The sequence below is a fragment of the Oryctolagus cuniculus genome, chromosome 8 (genome assembly GCF_051225735.1).
Source record: "Oryctolagus cuniculus isolate XC-2025 breed Fujian yellow rabbit chromosome 8, ASM5122573v1, whole genome shotgun sequence".
Classification (NCBI taxonomy): Eukaryota; Metazoa; Chordata; class Mammalia; order Lagomorpha; family Leporidae; genus Oryctolagus; species Oryctolagus cuniculus.
Genome location: NC_142874.1, coordinates 875,959 through 897,790, shown reverse-complemented (window position 1 = coordinate 897,790; position 21,832 = coordinate 875,959). Strand labels below are relative to the sequence as shown.

General features: G+C 38.6%; 2 pseudogenes; both read left to right on the top strand.

The window, feature by feature from the left end:
• LOC149124786 (inducible T-cell costimulator-like) overlaps positions 1–21,469 on the top strand; it is a 53,832-nt pseudogene extending 32,363 nt beyond the window's left edge.
• Positions 6,084–6,207, top strand: LOC127488288 (U4 spliceosomal RNA; annotated as a pseudogene).
• Positions 21,470–21,832: the final 363 nt, after the last annotated feature.

Genomic DNA, 21,832 nt, shown 5'->3' with positions numbered 1-21,832 from the left:
AAATAGAAGAAGACATAAAATGTGGAAAAATCTTCCATGTTCATGGATTGGAAAAATCAACATCATCAAAATGTCTATGCTACCAAAAGCAATTATAGATTCAATGCCATCCCAATAAATATAACATTCTTCTCAGATCTAAAAAGCATGATGCTAAAATTTATATGGAAACACAGAGATCCTGAATAGCTAAAGCAATCTTAAACAACAAAAATAAAGTTGGAGGCTTCACAATACCAGATCTGAAAGCATACTACCAGGCAGTTATACTCAAAACAGCCTGGTAGTGACAAGAAAAAAAAAAAAAAAGACAGACAGACAGACATGTAGATCACTGGAACAGAAAAGAAACTCCAGAAATCAATCTATGTATCTACAACCAATTGAAATTTTACAAAGGAGCAAAAATCAATCCCTGGAGCTAAGACAGTCTCTTCAACAGTTTGATGCTGGGAAAACTGGAACTCTGCAGAAGTATGAAATAAAATCCCTACTTTACACCTTACAAAAAACTCCACTCAAAGGCCAGCACTGTGGCTCAATAGGCTAATCCTCCACCTTGCGGCGCCAGCACACCAGGTTCTAGTCCCAGGCAGGGTGCCAGATTCTGTCCCGGTTGCTCCTCTTCCAGACCAGCTCTCTGCTATGGCCCGGGAGTGCAGTGGAGGATGGCCCAAGTTCTTGGGCCCTGCACCCCCATGGGAGACCAGGAGAAGCACCTGGCTCCTGGCTTCGGATCAGCGTGGTGCGCTGGTTGCGGCGGCCATTGGAGGGTTAACCAATGGCAAAGGAAGACCTTTCTCTGTCTCTCTCACTGTCCACTCTGCCTGTAAAAAAAAAAAAAAAAAAAAAAAAAAAAGAAGAAGAGGAAGAAGAAGAAGAAAGAAATAGCCAAAGGAGCTGAACAAACATTTTTTAAAAACATTTATTATTTATTTATTTGAAAGAAGAGTTACAGAGAAGCAGAGGCGGAGAGAGAAGCCTTCCATCCACTGGTTAATTCCCCCAAATGACCACAATGGCCAGAGCTGAGCTGATCTGAAGCCAGGAGCCAGGAGCTTCTTCCAAGTCTCCCACATGGGTGCAGGGGCCCAAGGACTTGTGCCACCTTCTACTGCTTTCCCAGGCCATAGCAGAGAGCTGGATTGGAAGTGGAGAAGCCAGGACTTAAACCAGCATCCATATGGGATGCTGGCACTGCAGGCAACAGCTTTACTCGTTACGCCACAATACCAGCCTCTGAACACACATTTATTTAACACACATTTATTTATTTGAAAGTCAGAGTTACACACAGAGAGAAGGAAAGGCAGAGAAAGAGAGGGATCTTCCATCCTCTGGTTTAGTCCCCAATTGGCTGCAACAGCTGGAGCTGTGCCAATCCAAAATGAGGAGCCAGGAGCTTCTTTCCAGGTCTTCTATGCTTTCCCAGGCCATGGCAGGAGCTGGATATGAAGTAGAGCAGCTGGGACTCAAATCAGCACCTATATAGGAAGCTGGCACTGCAGGCGGTGGCTTTATCTGGTATGCCACAGCACCGACCTAAACACATTTTTCAAGAGAGGAAATTGAAATGGCCAACAGACATATGAAGAAAAGAATTTCTATATTAAAATTGAATTTAAGGATCATTTAGAATAACTCCATTTATTTATATTTGATTTTGTTTCTTTCTGCCCAGTTTCATAACTATCTATATGCATTTTGGTAGATTAATGCTTTTTATAAAAGATTCATTTATTTATTTCAAATTCAGAGCCTCATAGAGAGAGAAGGAGAGGCAGAGAGAAGTCTTCCATCTGCTGATTCACTCCTCAATTGGCTGCATTGGATGGAGCTGTGCTGTTCTGAAGCCAGGAGCCAGGAGCTTCTTCCAGGTCTTCCCATGCAGGTGCAGTGGCCCAAGGACTTGGGCCATCTTCTGCTGCTTTCCCAGGCCATACTAGAGAGCTATATCAGAAGTAGAGCAGCCAGCTGGTGCCACAGCTCAATAGGCTAATCCTCCACCTAGCGGCTCCAGCACACCGGGTTCTAGTCCTGGTCGGGGCGCCGGATTCTGTCCCGGTTGCCCTTCTTCCAGGCCAGCTCTCTGCTGTGGCCCAGGAGTGCAGTGGAGGATGGCCCAAGTGCTTGGGCCCTGCACCCCATGGGAGACCAGGAGAAGCACCTGGCTCCTGCCTTCGGATCAGCGTGGTGTGCAGGCCGCAGCGCGCCGGCGGTGGCGGCCATTGGAGGGTGAACCAATGGCAAAAAGAAGACCTTTCTGTCTCTCTCTCTCACTGTCCACTCTGCCTGTCAAAAAAAAAAAAGTACAGCAGCCAGGACTCAAACTGGAACCTGTATGAGCTGCCAGCACCACAGGTGACAGCTTTACTGGCCACACCACAATGCTGGCCCCAGATTAATACTTATTTTTAGGGGTATTGCAAATGGCATATTTTTAACATTTGAATTCCAACTGTTCATTTTGATATAAAGAAATTTCTTACAATAGTTCATATACTAATTTTGTATGTTTCTCCCTGTCTCCATCTACAATCATCAACAGTTAAGATATTGCACTTTTTAATATTTATTTATTTATATATTTATTTGAAAGGCAGAGTTAGAGAGAATGAGAGACAGAGAGAAAAATCTTCCATCTGCTGGTTCAGTTCCCAAATGGCTGCAATAACTGGGGGCTGAGTAAAGCTGAAACAAAGAGCCAGGAGCTTCTTCTGGGTCCCCCACATCAGTGCAGTGGCCAAAACATTTGGGCCATCCTCCATTGCCTTTCTCAGTGCATTAGCAGGGTGCTGTATTGGAAGTGGGGAAGCCAGGTCTTGAACTATCACCCATATGAGATGCCAATACTGCAGGCCATGGCTTTAACCCACTGTGCCACAGTGCTGGCCTCAATACTGCACTTTCAAAATGCTAACCTTAAAATTTTGAACACCACATTTGAGTGATTCAGTCTGAGATCCAATAGAAACAGTGGGGAACCACCAAGTTGCTCTGAACATTTTGTGCTCAAATGCCTGTTCCTGTAATTGATATTATACAACTCTCCTTATAGAGAGCTAGTCTGAAGTTCATGGCCTTAGAGCACATTGGTAACTTAAAATTATTTAAAGATAATGATCGATGCTCTTGCAGAAAATTATCTGAAATGCTGACCAGAAGAGGCCCACAACCACACAGTGGGGGAGTCTGTGCACAGTCATGGTGGTTTTTGATAGAAGTTTAGAACTTTGACAGGACATGAGCTGGCATGTAGCATAGTGGGATAAGCCACAATCTGTAATGCTGGGATAAGCTGCAACCTGTGATGCTGGTTCAAGTCCTGGCTGCTCCACTTCCGATCCAGCTCCCTAGAAATGTACCTGGGAAAGCAGTGGCAGATAACAAAGTACCTGGGACCTTGTGATCCATGGGGGAGACCTGGATAAATCTCTTGGTTCCTGGATTGAGTATAACCTAGCCCTGGCCATTGCAGACATTTGGGGAGTGACCTGGAAAATGAAAGTGCTCTCTCTTTCTCTCTGTCTCCCCCTATCTCTTTTTTAAAAAGATGTATGTATGTATGTATGTCATTATTTGAAAGGCAGAGTTAGAGAGAGAGATGGACAGAGAGAAGTCCTCCATCTGCTGGTTCACTGCCTGAATGAACACAGCAGTCAGAGATGAGCCTGTCCAAAGCCAGGAGCCAGGAACTCCCTCTAGGTGTAGTGGTCCAAACACCTGGGCCATCCTTTGCTGCCTTCTCAGACACACAGTCAGGGAGCTGGATCAGAAGTGGAGCAGTTGGGATTCAAACCAGTGCCTATATGGGATGCTGGCACTGCAGTCAGAAGCTTAACATGCTATGCCACAATAAGTTTTATTGTAGTTGAGTCCCTTCAGGTCTTTATAGATATTGTATATTAACCCTTTATCAATTATATAGAGTACAACTATATTCTTCAGTTCTGTACGTTCACTTTGCTGCTGAGTGTTTTCTTTGCAACACAGAAGCTTCTTTGCTTTTGGCTCTTTCTTCTTTCATTGCCTGTGCTTCTGGGGTCTTTTCCAAGACATCTTTGCCTATGCCAATGTCTTGCAGAGTTTCCCCAATGGTTTCCTCTAGTAATTTGATAGTATCAGGTCATAGATGTAGATCCTTGATCAATTGTGAGTTGATTTTGTATAGGGTGTTAATACAGGTCTTATTTCATACTTCTGAATATAGAGGTCCAATTTCTCCAGCACTATTTGTTAAAGAGATAGTCCTTTTTTCAGAGATTGATTTTTAGTTCATTGGTTGATTGTGGATGCATGGATTAACTTCTGTGGTTTATATTTTGTTTCTTTGGTGCACATGTCTATTTTTGTGTCACTTCTAGGCTGTTTTGTTTATAACTGCCCTGGCCCTGTAGTATGTCTTGAAATCTAGTATTGTTATGATTCTGACTTTACTTTCCTTGTTTAAAGTTGCTTTAGCTATTTGGGGTCTCTAGTGTTTCCATACAAATCTGAGAATAATGTCCTTGGTATTTTTACTGTGATTTCATTGAATCTAAATTGCTTTGGCTAGTTTGAACATTTTTATGATATTAATTCTTCCAATCCACAAACATGGAATATTTTTCCATTTTCTTTTGTGTTCTTCTGTTTTTTTTTTCTTTAATGTTTTATAATTTCCATTGTGGAGATCTTTCACAACTTTAAATTTTTTCCAAGATATTTAATTTTTGGGTAAACATGTTTATAGCATCAACTTCCCAAGTGTTTCAAGGATTATTTTTAATACAATATTATAATTATAAAAGGCATTGTTAAATACCCATCCCAGATAATAATTTCTGTCAAATCATGTGAAAGTAGATATAATTATAGATGTGAATTTTAATTACAAATATAGATATTGATGAATCCCTTAAAATTCACTATGGTATTTTTGTTTAAATTTTAAGTCATTCCTGAATATAAACTCATGAGTATCATAAAATTTGTGGCAGTGAAGAATGTTCATAACTTACATTCCTACTTTCTCTGCATTCTGAATGATTTAAAGCTAGACATGGAAGGAAATGTGAGCTTTATAGCCCACAGAGTTGTTAGTCTTGGTGCTTAGCAAAAAAGACTCCCTTCTGTTGCCCCAGTACCTTGCATCCTTACCTAGTCACTTGCAGTGCACATATTATGTTCTAAATTTACAGTATAAATGAAGGCAGACAAGAACTCATGTTCATTTGTAGGCATCCTAAAAACATTCTAAGTACAACACAAGGAAGTATGGTAGCTCATTTACTCCTTCCCATATCTCCAATCATGTAAGTCATTAAGAAATCCCATATAGAGGAACAACTGAGGAGAGGTCAGGAGCAATGCTCTAATATTTAGGCATTTTTCTTTGTGGAGTGGGCTGAATCCTTGTCAGTCTAAATTCAAACACTCTGCCCCCCAAAAAACAAGAAGGCTAGAAAGGTGATCATACCCAAATTTCTTCTTTTAATTGTAGAGAATCACTTGTGTGGGGCCAGCATTGTGGCACAGCAGGTAAAGCTGTTGCCTGCAGTGCTGGCATCCCACATGGGTGGTGGCTTGAGACCTGGCTGTTCCCCTTCCAATCCATCTCTGTGCTATGGCCTGGGAAAGCAGTAGAAAATGGCCCATGTCCTTGGGCCCGTGCACACACATGGGAGACCTGGAAGAAGCTCCTGGCTACTGGCTTCAGATCAGTGCAGCTCCCACTGTTGCAGCCATTTGGGGAGTGGACCAGCATATAGAAGACCTCTCTCTGACCGCTTCTGCCTCTGCCTCTCTGTAACTCTGACTTTCAAATAAATACATATTAAAAAAGAGAATTTCTTGTGCCGACTACAGTCACCATATTAAATACTGAGAAGAATGTGAAAATTTTGAATTTGAGCAAGGAATTCCTCTCATATGACATGGGTATGAATCTATTGTAAGAACAATATGTATGAGTACATGTTTATAGAATATTCCTGCAGTGGTTTTAGAGTTCTGTGGACTTCAATTTTGTAAAACGATGCCAAATTATTTTTACTTGTTTTCTCAAGAGATATATCAATTATTTTTCTTTGAAGTGAAGAGACAGCTTTGCACAGTGGCAGTATCGTAGCCAATGAGGTTTATCCGAGGTGCGATTATTGTTAATTGAAGTCAAGAAACAAATTGTAAATGGTTGGAAGCAATTAATTCTGGTAGGTGGTAGTTTGCAATAACCAGTAAGGATGAATGAAAATACTTATATATAGATAATGTTACAATTTTAACATGCAAATAAAAAATGCATTTCAAAATGAACATTTTATAAATGGTTCAAAAATAAACATTATAAATTCTCTCCTTAAAATGTATTTCACTTTATAAACTCTCACTTCTTATTCTCAAGACATTAAACTGCGACATGCTTTTATTGGGAAGCAAAGAAAAATGTTCCATTTCACAATATTGAAAACATACAATTTTAAGTTTTGTTGAACAGTTTATAATAGTTGTACTTAAATTTTTAGGCATAAGTATATTTTCTTCATGATGCACCATAATAGATATATTATTTTAAAGGTAGTGGAATATCTGGGGTAAGTGATCTAAGTTTTCATTAGAGCAAGCAACTTGCCCCTGTGTATCTAAACTTAGACTGAGTTTCATATCACAACATAATTTACCTTCTGTGCAGGAAAAGTAAAGGATGTTAGATTTCAAATCACAAAATAAGACAGTCCAATTTACTTCTGGTTCTCAGTGATATATTTAGTGTGGTTTAGAACACCATGCATTCATGAAAGCTAGATGTTTATTCAAAAATTCACTTTTGTACCTTTTTTTTTCTTTAGCTCTAAAGGTCTAAAATTTTCCTAAAGAACAAGTTTTTTTAAAAAATACATGTTCATATGTGTTTTCTGCTGTAATCAATTTCTAAAGTGTATACACTGACAAGAAGAACTACACAAAGTACGGTCATCGAACAAGGTATATCTCCTGAGAGGGGCTCCAGGCGGCTCAGCCAGTGCTACTGTTTGTGTTTTCCACACCGCAGGAGCCCTCAGGAGGATGCTAGGACTCTGGTATGCAGTGGGCTGGCCGTCAGGACCACGGGGTGGTGTGCAGTCCCCGACTGCAGCTTCTTTGAACCCTGGGGCATCAGCTTTCCAATCTCTGTGTGGTGAGGGAGAACTTTAACTTCCAGTATGACCTGATTTCCTTGAGGCAGCAGATCTCAAGCAGTCCTCTCAGCGTAGGGGTCTGGGTCAGTTTTCTTGTTGCTAATCGTGCAGCAGCACAGGCTTGGTGTGTGAGAAGGAAGCGGTATTATTGACCTCATGGTTTTGGTGCAGGGTCTAGGGGCAGCATCAGGTGATGATCTTCTTGTTGGTAGAGTCCTGGGGTGGCACAGAGACCAGTGGACAGACAGAAGGGGTGCAGAGGGGGCCAATCCAAAGTGGTCTATGTTGCGGTCCCCTAAGGATAAGGCATTAATCCATGAACACATGAATGGATCCTGATCACTTCCTACAGGGCCTCACCTGTTCTCACTGCTGAATTTCTCATCACTGGATTAACCGTGCCCATGAGTTTCAGAGGGGATAAACCATGTTTAATAGAGAGCATGCAGGCTAGCAGGAGGTCCCTAAATTTCCAGGTCTCCTCCCACCTAGTTTTGAGATTTAGTGCTTGTGTCCCTCATGTGGAAGAAGGCACCCTTTCTTAGGGCTTTCAAGGAAAAAAGGAAAGGACTTCAAGCTTTTCTTCCTACTAGGATCACCTATTATTTTCATTGCTTGCAACCTCATCAGATTTTCTGAATCATGAACATGCATATTGCCTGAGTATTACCAAGAAAATCTTACAAGTTGTCATGTGACATGCTAGAAAGGACCCGTGTGTGTTGAATGTCCTTATGTACTTCTGGTGTCATGTCAGGGATTTTGTGCTTCAAAAAATGTTCCCAAGGTCATATGTTTATATTTGTTTTTGACAGGCAGAGTTAGACAGTGAGAGACAGAGAGAAAGGTCTTCCTTCCATTGGTTCATCCCCCAAATGGCTGCTATGGCTGGTGTGCTGTGCTGATCCAAAGCCAGGAGCCAGGTGCTTCCTCCTGGTCTCCCATGTGGGTGCAGGGCCCAAGCACTTGGGCCACCCTCCTGCCTTCCTGGGCAGCAGCAGAGAGCTAGACTGGAAGAGGAGCAACTGGGAATAGAACTTGGGGCCCCAACCGGGACTAGAACCCAGGGTACTGGCACCGCAGGCAGAGGATCAGCCAAGTGAGTCATGGCGCCAGCCTATGTACTTCTTTTAAGCAGTTCATACTGAACAACATTTTCATTATTTTCAGTTCAGGAGAGCCAAAGTGTTATCTTGTAGTGTTTTTTTTTTTTTTTAAGAATAAGCGAAGAAAAATCCTGTAGTACTTATAATATACAAATGAACTATACTATTACATATAAATTAAATGTTATATTTTTATGAAGATAAATGCCTAGTAATAAAAGCAAATTTTAAGTTTATTGATTTATAGAATTTCATTTTTGGAAGGGAACCTTCAATATCAGCCAGTTTCATTAAAATTATAATATTTTTTCACTTTTAAGCAATCTCTGGTGTTATTAAGATTTCTTCACTAAACTTACACATTAATAGAATTATCTTAAAATACATTATTAATTACTTAAATACATTAATATAACACATTGGAAAACAAGTCTTACTACCTGCTATTGATTATAGTTATCAGAAGTATTAAGATGTTGTCACAAATTTGAAACAAAAAATTGTTTTGTCTCTGAAGTGATTTTTCAGGAATAATGAATAATGGAAATCTACAAGAGATGTTTGGATAACATTTGCCTCATGGACAATTCATAGAAATATAGCTATTTATCTCTAGTTGTAGGCTTAATTTTGAAGTTATCATTTTTATGGCAATGTGATAATACAAATGACCACAAACCAAATAATAAAATAATTGAAATTCCTATACTTTGAGAAAATGGATAACTGCTCTGTTAATGTACCAAAAATAATTTTTCTATACTAATTTATTAGAAACATTTCAAAAATATCTCTTTCAATTTGGGGAGAGGTAAAGTAATGAAAAAAATCAAAATTTCTGAAAATTAAAGTATTTGCATTTAATTTGTTCATTTTCTGCCTCATCACCAATGTAGTTCTTTAGTTGGATAGAAAAAAAGTAGATTCAGAATCTACATTTGTTGACCACTAATAACAGAGTAGGGCAGTGAAGCATCATTAGCCCAATGACAGGATTTCAGTGGTGGGGAAATCAGGACTCTTTCTGAATTTTGTTAGGGAAATGTGTTCTCATTTTATGTGGAGCTGTCCACTTTTGGTATTTTTATTTTAATATATATTTTAAAGTTCAGCAGAACTCAGCCCTAGGAGTGTCTACCTCAATTTTTGGGAAAAATCTGACTAATTTTTAAGAATGGGGCATCAATATTGTTTCCTTTTCTCAGTTTTGAATATAGTGTGTCATTCTGTGAAAACCACCTTGCCAGTGTGCTTTTTGTTTAGTTTTGCTTTTTAAGTGCAAACTTGAAAGTTTTACTTATAAAAAGTGACCTTTATGTTTTTCCATATGATTGACAGAGCTTTTACCCAGTTATCTTCATTGTATGACAATAAATCTATTCAATAAAGATTAACAAATGCATTAAAAGTGCAAATAATCACTATGGTATGTTTGCTGGTTTTATTTATGATGATGTATTGATCATCTCTGTCAGGTACTGTGGTAGATATGTCTATTGGAAAATATAATTTCGTTTCCCAAAAAGGCTAGCAAGTTAAAACCCTTCTGCAATTATGAAGTCATCCTCTGATAACTTACTGATTCATTTCTTGCTGTCAAAATCAAGAAACCAATTATCTGTTTGACTTGGAGATATTAGGTCACTGTGGTACTATGAAGAAAATTATTTAGTGCCTTTCAGCTAGTGAAATGATGATTGGTGGGTCTGTTTGTTGAACAAAAGGGAGGAGGGGAAGAGCACACATTAGCTATAAGGTTGTAGCTATCTCAGTGGAGGTAGTCATTTCAGTCTTTGGAATTAATTCTAGAATTTAATGATAACTTTAAGTTTGCATAAAAAGTGGTTAGTAAAAAATTTATTTACCTTATATAAACATAAGACTATGTTTTAAAACCTTCTTTCCCAGCCAAGATACTCATTTTAATACAAAATGGGAAAATATTCAATACAGTGTCTCCTTTTGGAGGCTTCCTACAAGTGAAAGCAGATTTGTGGGGGATGATTGGGTTTTGAGCAACTTCCTTGCTTCAAAGACAAAACCAACATTACCTTCATCTGTCCCTAAAGTGCCAGACCCAAGCTACTTTTAAGAAGCTACTGTACTCCACCTGCCTTGGATGAAGCAAGCAGCCCCTTTGCTACCAGAATTCCCCAGAAACAGCATGGGCATTTTCCATGGTAGAGACAGCCCTTGTGAATTCTGCAACTGCAGGAGCTCTGGAGCTCTACTTGCTTGCTCTGTATGATATAGAGAAATTCTCACAGCCTCATATGGCTAGTAACCAGTAGCATCTCATACAGAATTCCAGAGTACCAGAACTAAAGAGGCCTCTTCTGAAACTCTTGGCACATGGTGCTGGAAGGCAGGACAGTGCATCATTTTTGCATGCCTTGTAGGCACAAAGGAAAGTTCTCTCCACTATCTGAAGCTCTAGGATTGCTGCTGCTGGTGTTATAAGCCCTGGAATAACACTCATCTGTGGGAGTTATACAGTCCTATCTTTGTATGCTTCAGGCTGGAATTCAATCCCTGGAATAATTGGCAGTCAACCTGAGAGACCTGGATAAGGACCCCGCTGTATCCTGTATCTCCAGGGCTGGCACTCTGTGTACTGTATTTCAGAGAGTCATGTAAATACACCTAGACCCTAGGGAATGGAGCCTATAAGCATTCCAGTGCTCCAGCCCCAGACCTGCTGATACACAACCCTCAGCATAAACTGTATTCACCCTGTAGGACTCAGGGAATGTCTCCTTAACATTTCCCAGACTTGGGACTTGAACTCATGATGCTAAATTTCTGGGTATTATTCAGGCTAACATATCAGGACCTGGGGAATGTCTTATCCACATAGTATAGTAAAAAGGCCATAAATTTTGCTGCCACAAGCACCAGAAATATTCATGTTTGCCTGGTAGAAAAGGGTAGCATGACCAGAAATGTGGATACAGACATCACAAACCCCAGTATGACTGACAACTCTAGGGACTAAGAACCTATGGAAGCTCACGCCACTTCAAAGTCATACTGTAACATCCACAAAAGGCTGAAGAACGGAAACCTGTGGCACATGTAGACAATGCTGACACTGATTACTAATGAAGAAATCAAGTCTCAAAAACTTCAAAAGATTGAAATCATACCATGTACCTACCTTCTCAGACTGAAATCAATCAAACTAGACATCAATAATAATAAAAAAGGGCACTGGAAAGTTCACAGGTACATGAAAATTAAACAACATGATGACCAATGTATCATTTTAAAAAATTAAAAAGAGGTCAGAAAATTTCTTAAACCAAATGAATATGAAAACACAACATATCAAAGCATAGAACACAGCAAAAGCAGTATTAAGAGGAAATTTTATAATGACAAGTGCTTACATTTAAATTTGAAAGATCTTAAATAAATGGTCTAATGCTGCATCTCAAAAACCCAGAAAAAGTGGCCAGCACTGTGGCGCAGTGGTTTAACACCCTGTCCTGAAGTGCTGGCATCCCATATGGGCACCGGTTGGAGAGCCGGCTGCTCCACCACTTTCTATCCAGCTCTTCTTCTTCTTCTTCTTCTTCTTCTTCTTCTTCTTCTTCTTCTTCTTCTTCTTCTTTTTTGGACAGGCTGAGTTAGACAGTGAGAGAGAGAGAGACAGAGACAGTTAGACAGTGAGAGAGACAGAAAGGTCTTCCTTCTGTTGGTTCACTCCCCTATTGGCTGCCACAACTGGTGCTGTGCCAATCTGAAGCCAGGAGCCAGGTGCTTCCTCCCGGTCTCCCATGTGGGTGCAGGGACCCAAGCACTTGGGTCATCCTCCATTACCCTCCCAGGCCACAGCAGAGAGCTGGACTGGAAGAGGAGCAACTGGGACTAGTACCTGGTACTCCAACCCGGACTAGAACCTGAGGTGCCAGCACCACAGGTGGAGGATCAGCCAAGTGAGCCATGGTGCCAGCCTCTATCCAGCTCTTTGCTATGGCCTGGGAAAGCAGTAGAAGATGACCCAAGTCCTTGGGAACCTGCACCTGTGTGGGAGACCTGGAGGAAGCTCCTGGCTTCAGATTCGCACAGCGCTGGTCGTTATGGCCAATTGGGGAGTGAACCAGTGAATGGAAGACCTCTCTCTCTGCCTCTTCTCTCTGACTTAAAAAAAAAAAAAAAAAAAAAAAAAAAAACTCTGACTTTCAAAAAAATATAAATCTTAAAAAAAAAAAAAAAAAAAAAAACAGAAAAAGAAAAATAAGCCATAGGCAAAAATTAGCAGGGCACAAGAAAAAATAAATATAAGAACAGTCATAAATGAAATTGAAACTAAAAGAATATTAGAGATATAAAACAAATAGCTGGTTCTTTAAGAAGATAAACAAAATAGAAAAGCCTTTATCCAGAGTAACAAAAAAAGAAGAAAAAAACCTCAATAAATAAAAGTTGAGAAGAAAAGTAGACATTACAGTTGATACTACAGAATATGATGTGTCATAAAAAGCTGCTATGAACTGTGTGTTAACAAATTAAAAGCCTCAAGTAAATTCCTGAATAATACTACTGAAGTAGTAATTAATAAAAGTTTCCCAACAAAGAAAACCCTAAATTCTATAAAACATTTAAAAAGGAATAACTCAAATACTCTTCAAATTACTGCAAAATATTTTAGAGTATACAAAACTGTAAGGGGCCAGCACTGTGGCAGAAGCAGGTAAAGCCCTGGCCTGAGTGCCAACATCCCACGTGGGTGCCAATTTGAAAATTTGAAGCCTGGCAGCTCCACTTCAGATCCAGCTCTCTGCTAATGGCCTTGGAAAGCAGTAGAAGATGGCCCAAGTCCTTGGACCCCTGCACCCATGAGGAAAACCCAGAAGAAGCTCCTGGCTCCTGTCTTAGGATTGGCTCAGCCCTGGCCATTGCAGCCATTTGGGAAGTAAACCAATGGATGAAAGACTCTTTCTCTCTTGCTCACTCTTGCTTTTGCTATTTATCTTACCCTCCCCCACCTCTGTGTAACTGCCTTTCAAGTAAATAAATACTTTTAAAAAAGAAAACTATAAAATACTTTTCAGAAAGCTGGCATTACCAATACCAAAACCAAAGACACAACACAAAAAATAAAACTACAGACCAGTATGCTTGATGAACATAAATGCAGAAGTTTTCAACAAAACATTAGTAAACCAAATCCAAAGCTACATCAGTGATTATACAAAACAGTAAGTTTGATTTCATCTAAAGATGCAAGGGTGATTCAACATTTGGAAATCAAAAACCTCATAAATCACATCAACAGAATGAGGGAAAAAAATCATGTGAGCATTTTAACAGACACAGAAAGCAGTTGATAAAATCGAATATCTCTATAATAAAAAAATCCTCTACAAATTAGGTTAAAAAGAACACATCTCAAAATTATAAAGCCTTTATAAGACAGACCAACAGCTACTTTTATACTGAAAAGTATAAAGCAGAAATCACTTCTTTTCAAATATGGAATAAGAGAAAAATGTCCATTTTTCACCAGTCTTATTCAGTATATTGTTGGAAGTACTAGCAAGAACATTTTGGAAGGGAAAATAAATAAGGTAATTAAAATTGGAAAGTAGTAATTCGAAATAGCCATATTTGGGACCAGCTCTGTGGTATCATGGGTAAAGCTACCGCCTGCAGCATTAGCATCCCATATGATCACCAGTTGGATTCTTGGATACTCCACTCATGATCCACCTCTCTACTGATGCACCTGGGAAAGCAGCAGAGGATGGACCAAGTGCTTGGGCCCCTGAACCCATGTGGGAGACTTGGATAATCTCTAGCTCCTGGCTTCAGACTGACCCAGGCCTGGTTGTTGCTGCGATTTGGGGAGTGAACAAATAGATGGAATATTTCTCTTTCTATGCCTTGCCCTCTCTGTAATTGCCTTTCAAATAAATAAATAAACTTTTAAAATTAACATTTGTAAATTTCATGATGTTGTACCTGGATGAAAACCAAGCACTACAGCAGAAAGCTGTTAGAATTTATAAATCAGTTCAGTGAAATCACAGTTACAAAGGGAGCAAACCAAAACAGTAGGATTTTTATGTACCAACAATGATCTCACTGAAAGAGACATCAGGTTTGAAATCCCATTCACAATATCACAAACACAATCCAATATTTAGGAATAAATTTAACCAAAGAAATGAAAGATCTCTACAATAAAATTTATAAAATATGGATGAAAGAAATCATCAAGGACATAAAAATGTGAAGATATTTCTTGCTCATGGATTGTAAGATTTATTATCATTAAGAATCTATAGCATCTTAAGTATGCATTCAGTGCAATCCTTGTCAATATACAAATGACATTCTTTATAGAAGTAGAAAAACAATCCAAAAATATGTATGAAAAAACTACCCAGAATAGCAAAGTAAACTTGAGCAAAAAAGCAAAAACAAAAACAAAAACATGCTGGACAGACACAGAAAGACTAATACCACAGGTTCTCCTTTATATGTGGGAGCTAAAATCACCAAAAAGAAAGGCCTGTATCAATTTTGATGAGAATACAATGTTTTCTCAAACTTCATTTAAAATCTTTGTCAAACAAACTGATAGGAATTATGTACTACTCTATATTTTTTAAATAACACTTGAAGATATTACATAGATTAGTCCTTCCTTGTTTCATTTCTTGTATGGGTATTCATTTTCTAGTCTGTCTGTGTCCTTTAAAATTGTTTCCTATTTGTGTCTTCTTTGTACATAGCAATTCTGTTGATTAGATGGATAGATAGATATGTCTCATTTAAAATAATTTTTAACTTTTTTCTTTATTAATTTGAAAGGCAGAGTTACAGAGAGAGAGAGAAAGAGGAGAGACACAGAGAGAGAGAGAGAGAATCTTCCATCTACTGATTCACTCTCCAAATGGCTACAACAACTAAACTAGGCCAGGCCAGAGCCAGCCAGAAACCAGGAACTTTTTCTGGTCTCCCACATGGGTTCAGGGGTCCAAGAACATGGGGCATCTTCCACAGCTTTCCCAGGCTATTAGCAGGGAGCTGGATCAGAAATGGAGGTACCAGGACTCAAACTGGTACCGATTTGGAATGCTAGCTTTGCAGGCAGTAGCTTTACATGCTATGCCACAATGCCAAGCCCTATATTGATCTTGTACCTAGCAATCTGTGTCATTTCATTTTTCAATAAAGGTCGAGGCATCATAGTACCTAATTCAAAGCATATTACAAAGTTTCAGTAATAACATAAAATTGTCAAATAGATCAATGGAAGAAAATAAAATGTCCAGAAATCACTTCATGTGCATTCAGGCAACTGATTTTTGACCAAAGTTCTATAGAGTGTACATTTAAAAAGGGGTAGTCTTTTCAATAAACAGTTCTTCAAAACTAAAGTGTGTGTGTGTGTGTGTGTGTGTGTGTGGTATTAACCTCTCATTATATATAAAATCAACTCAAGGTGGATCAAAAACCTAAATTTAAGATTTTAATCTATGGCTCTGAACTTTCTGAAAGAAAATATAAGGGGAAACTCTCCAAGATATTTGTGTAACATGATGACTTCTTGGATAAGACCCCCAAAACACTGACAAATGAAGAACTAGACAAATGAATTTATATCAGACTCAGAAGCTTCTGCACAGCAAAAGAAGCAATCAGGGAGTTAAGAGAAGTCTGAAAAATTGGGAGAAAATATTTGCAAGCTCCAACAAAGGGTTAATATGAGAGTATATCCATATATTTTTTTGAAAAGCTCATATTAACTTTTATTTAAGTATGTATATATAAAAGTTTAATCTCATAATTTTAAAGATACATAATTATATATTATGCTGTCGATCTAGTTTATCCATTGTCATGAATCCTTTTGGTCCCTGAACTTGCCTTTGCTTCCTCCCTTACAGCTCTGCGCAGAATACAGCTGCATCCACCATCATGGGTACTAATGAGATCCCAGTCTCAGTTCTTTGAGGATGATGAGGGGCATTCAGCACCATGAACATGTTATTTGAACATAAATGAGAAAATAAAAACTCTATGAGTGATTTTCATGAGGTTTTTCACATAAAGTGTATTACATATCCCTATAGATACCAGTTTAAAAATGAGCAAAGAGGGGCTGGCACTGTGGCACAGCAGGTTAACACCCTGGCCTGAAGTGCCGGCATCCTATATGGATGCCAGTTCGAGACCCAGCTGCTCCATTTCCAATCCAGCTCTCTGCTATTGGCTGGGAAAGCAGTGGACGATGACCCAAGTCCTTGGACCCCTGCACACGTGTGAGAGACCTAGAGGAAGCTCCTGGCTCCTGGCTTCGGATTGGCACAGCTCCAGCCATTGTGGCCAATTGGGGAGTGAACCATTGGATGGAGGACCTCTCTCTCTCTCTGACTCCCTGCCTCTCCTCTCTCTGTGTAACTCAGACTTTCAAATAAATAAATACATATTTAAAAAATGAGCAAAGGACCTGAATAGACAGTTCTCAAAAGTATAAATGCAAATGATCAACACACACACTCACACACACACACACATATATGCTCAATAATGTTAGCTATCAGGGAAGTGCAAATTAATATCACTTCACCCTTATCACAATGAATATTATCCAAAAAGGAGAAAGCATTAATATGTTGGTGAGGATATAGAAAAACTAGAATTTTATACACTGTTATCAGGAGTGTACTTTATACAGTCACCATTGAAAACAATATTGAGATGTCCTAGAAATCTAGAAATAGAATTTCTATATGCTCCAATGATCCCAACACTGAGTATTATCCAAAATATTTAAACTCATTGTATCAAAGAGATTCTGCTCAACCATGTTTATAGCAGAACTGTTCACAATAACGAAAATATGGAATCAACCAAATATGCTTAATAAGATGAATGGATAAAGACAATGGGATATATATTCACAATGAACTATTATTCAACTATGAAAAGAATGAAGTCCTGTCATTTGTAGCAAAATGGGTGCTACAAATAGAGAACATAACATTGAGTGAAATAAGCCAGACTCAGAGACACAAAAACTGCTTGTTCTCCTTTGCATGTGGAAGTTAATATTAAAAGAAAAACTTATCCTGAACACAGAATGTTAATTGACAGACACTGGGCTGGGTGAAAGAGATAAAAGAAATTTGGATTAAAAAGTTTAGAAATATAGCTGTGGTTCATTAATTGTGATAAGTATATAAGTATAATGATATGAAATATTATTAGAGCATAAGGGGCCAGAGGTATGGGGAAATTTGTAATGTACCTCAAAAATCTTGAGGGAAAGATGTCTATATCTGGAAATATTCTATTAGAACCTTTAAAAATCAAAGAGAAAGTTAAAATTCCATAAAGTCCAGAAAAAGTAAAAAAAAACTTGAAAATGATGAATTATCAAATGAGTCTAAGATATTTCTAAAAATATGTGTAAAATATGGTAGCCAGGAACAGTTGTAGTATTGTGATGGAGTTGGGGACCTCATAATAACAAAGCCAACCAAGATGGCCATGGGATTCTACTGCTAAGATTGACTTGCACTAGGATGTTAATATACAGGTATTAGTATTAACTATAATTTATTAAACAGATGAAAAAGCATGCAGATGATATGAAATAAATAAATGATGATCACTTTGAAAGATGTGAGAAATTTTGTAGGAGCAATATAGAGTGACCAACAGATATAAATGAAATTGTTGAAAACTAAACAATTACAATATATTAAGAAGAAATATAAATTAAAAATTTTCACAAAATTTAAAAATCCACATCAAATACCATTATAACCATGAAGGAAAAGTGTCAGTAACTTGAATTAAACTATTGACACTTTCAGAAATCAAAGATAAATGTCATAGTTCTGGAAAAATTCATAATTGCCATCAAATATGATACTTGGAAAGGGAGAATGACCAAATTTGCCTAAGAAGTCTCTGAAAAATTGTATACATGAAAATTGTCAGAAAAACTTATGCAATTTTGTGGCCAATGAAAGTTTCTTTAAAAACAAAATACAACCCTGTCGGAATAAGATTGAAGTCGGCAAACTCAAAAGGCTTCCATAGCCTTGTCAACTCATGACTAGAGCATAGGGAGATTACTGATGCCATAAACAAGAGTGTCAAATTGTTAAGTCAACAACAGGAGTCACTGTGCACTTACTCCTCATGTGGGATCTGTCCTTAATGTGTTGTCCAATGTGAAGTAATGCTATAACTAGAACTGAAACAGTATTTTACACCGTGTGTTTCTGTGTGGGTGCAAACAGATGAAATCTTTACTTAATATATACTAAATCGATCTTCTGTATATAAAGATAATTGAAAATGAATCTTGGCCAGTGCCGTGGCTCAATAGGCTAATCTTCTGCCTTGCGGCGCTGGCACACCAGGTTCTAGTCCCAGGCAGGGTGCCAGATTCTGTCCCAGTTGCCCCTCTTCCAGGCCAGCTCTCTGCTATGGCCCGGGAGTGCAGTGGAGGATGGCCCAAGTGCTTAGGCCCTGCACCCCATGGGAGACCAGGAAAAGCATGTGGCTCCTGCCTTCGGATCAGCGTGGTGTGCCAGCCACAGCACACTGGCCGTGGCGGCCATTGGAGACTGAACCAATGGCAAAAGGAAGACCTTTCTCTCTGTCTCTCTCTCTCACTGTCCACTCTGCCTGTCAAAAAATTTTAAAAAAAAAAAAAGGAAATGAATCTTGATGTGAATGGAATGGGAGAGGGAGCAGGAGATGGGAGGGGTGCAAGTGGGAGGGAAATTATGGGGGAGAGCCATTGTAATCCATAAACTGTACTTTGGAAATTTATATTTACTAAATAAAAGTTAAAAAAAATACAACCAAGATGGCCTCAAGTTCACAGTGGTTAGATTAGCTTTAAATGGGATACCAAGGATACATGTGGGTGATATAAGCTCAAACACACACACACACAAAATAAATACATAAAAAGAGAATCCAGGTGTTATGAAATAAAATACACTGTGACCAGGGTAAGTAACAATTATTTTCTAGAAGTAATAGCAGAATGACAAGCAAATATGAGGGAAATTACTGGAAATGATAATAATTACCTTAAAAAAGGAAAATGAAATAATTTTCACAAAATGTAAATCAAATGAAGATCATACACTTATCAGAGAAATCTTTAAAATAGATGGATTTTAACTCATTCTATTGAAACTTTCATATATTAATAGGAAGTTTAGAATTTCATGAAATATAAAAAAGAACTTGAAAAGAACCTAATGTAGTACCTGAAAAGAGTGACTATCATGTGGGTCTAAAATGTCTCTGAAAACATGTGTGCATGACGGTTGCTAGCACAACTTAGAGAATTTTGATGGAGTTCATGACCTCATAATGAACACTTAACCAACATGGCCATGAATTCACAGTGGCAGGTCTGGAATACACTGGGATATTAAAGAAAAATACAGGTGATGGTAATCTTAAAGACAGTAATAAAAACATGTTGGATTTTTATGAAATAAAATGATGACTGTGAGTAGAAAGGAGTAATTCAGTAGGAGCCATAATAGACAGGCAATGAGATAATGGGAAAGCTAGTGAAAAATAGACTATTATAATACATTAAAAAAGAAATATTTTTTAAAAAACAATAAAATTGTAAGTCAAAGATTGTGCTGCTTATTAGAATTAGCTCAAAATATGTTAGTTTTTAAATCTAGTGAAATTTAAAGTTCCATAATAATCAAGAAATGTACTAAGTATATTACCTGGTACTTGTGAATGACTACATTGGACAAAGATAGCCCTGAAAAATTTTGTATATGAACATCATCAGGACAACTTATAGAACTCTGAGGAAGCTGGTGACTCAGCTTCACAGTGTAAGTACTGCCTTCAGCTAAGATACTAAAGATGCTCATAAGTGATATGTCTAAATTCAAAGAAAAGAAAGTTTAAAAGTGATACACACCTTACGATATACAATATATTGTCATTACTGTGAAAAAAAAATCAGTAGCTTGGTCAGAACTATAATAAAATGACAGAGATAAAAGGGAAATTGCTGAGAAGTAGCTCATTATAATTACATTTAAAAAACAACCTTTTCTGTAAATGTAAATTAAAGATGGTATCAATTAAGGGAATCTGAAAATTTGCCAGTATTTGTAACTAGTCTTTCACAGCTTTTTTTAAAAAAAAGATTCATTTATTTACTTGAAAGAGTTACACAGAGAAAGAAGGAGAGTCTGAGAGAGAGAGAGAGAGAGAGAGAGAGAGAGAGAGGTCTTCCATCCACTGGTTAACTCCCCATTTGGCCACAATGGCCAGAGTTGCGTCAATCCGAAATGAGGAGCCAGGAACTTCTTTTGGGTTTCCCATGTGGGCCATCTTCTACTGCTTTTGCAGGCCATAGCAGAGAGCCGGATTGGAGGAGGAGTAGCCTGGACTGGAACCTGCAGCCATATGGGATGCTGGCACTGCAGGTGGTGGCTTTACCCACTATACCACAGTGCTGGCCCCTGCCACAGCTTTTAAAGCCCAAAGATGGGGCTTGGCAGTGAGGTCTTCAGCAGAGAACTCCAGACACCTGAACCTTTCCTTGGCTGTGTTGGAATCGCTTTAAGGAGACATCAATGACTCTGCCAAGTATGAGATGTTTACATTTCAGAATGGAGGTGTTCAAATTTTATGCAAATACCCCGAGATTGTCCTGCAATTCAAAATGCAGCTGCTGACAGGGAGACAAGTCCTCTGTGACTTCAGGCAGACAAAGGAGAGTGGAAACATGGTGTCCATTAAGGCTCTGAAATTCTGTCAATATCAATTATGCAGCAACAGTTTCTTTTTTCCTATATAATTTGGACAGTTCTCATGCCAGCTATTACTTCTGCAAACTATCAATTTTTGACCCTCCTCCTTTTCAAGTAGAGATTCTCAGAGGAGAATATTTGCATATTTATGAATCACAAGCTCTGTTGCCAGGTGAAGTTCTGGTTACCCATAGGATGTGCAGCTTTTGCAGTAGTCTACATTTTTGAATGCATATTTATTTTTCAGCTTACAAAAGAGAAATATCAATCAAGTGTGCATGACCCAAATAATGAGTATGTGTTCATAGCAGCAGTGAACACAGCTAAAAAATCTGCACTGACAGAACTCTCAGGCACCTGGGCATGGCACACATTGGTCAGGTCCCCTCAACTTGAAGTGAGAGTCCCTTGTTTCCTCGACTAGAGTCTGACTTGACTTGATAGGACCACATCCATCTCCTGCTCATGTTTTGTTCATTCTGGACCAGTGACTCTAAAAGCCAGCAGGATTTGCACAGATTTCCTTGGTGCTGCTGCTTTCTCAGAACAAACACCTCCTTGCAACTAGCTTTATAGAAAGCCCATCTCATATGCACTCAACAAACAGACCTCACTGGGAAGGAATCCCTTTGTCTAGGCCTACTTTTAGCAAGGCAGTAAAACAACTCTTTTATTTTTTTTCTTTAAAGCAGCCATTTTTTTTTTCTTTAAAGCACAGCCAGCACTGTGATGTAGCAGATAAAGCCGCCACCTGCAATGCCAGCATCCCATATGGGCTCCAGTTCAA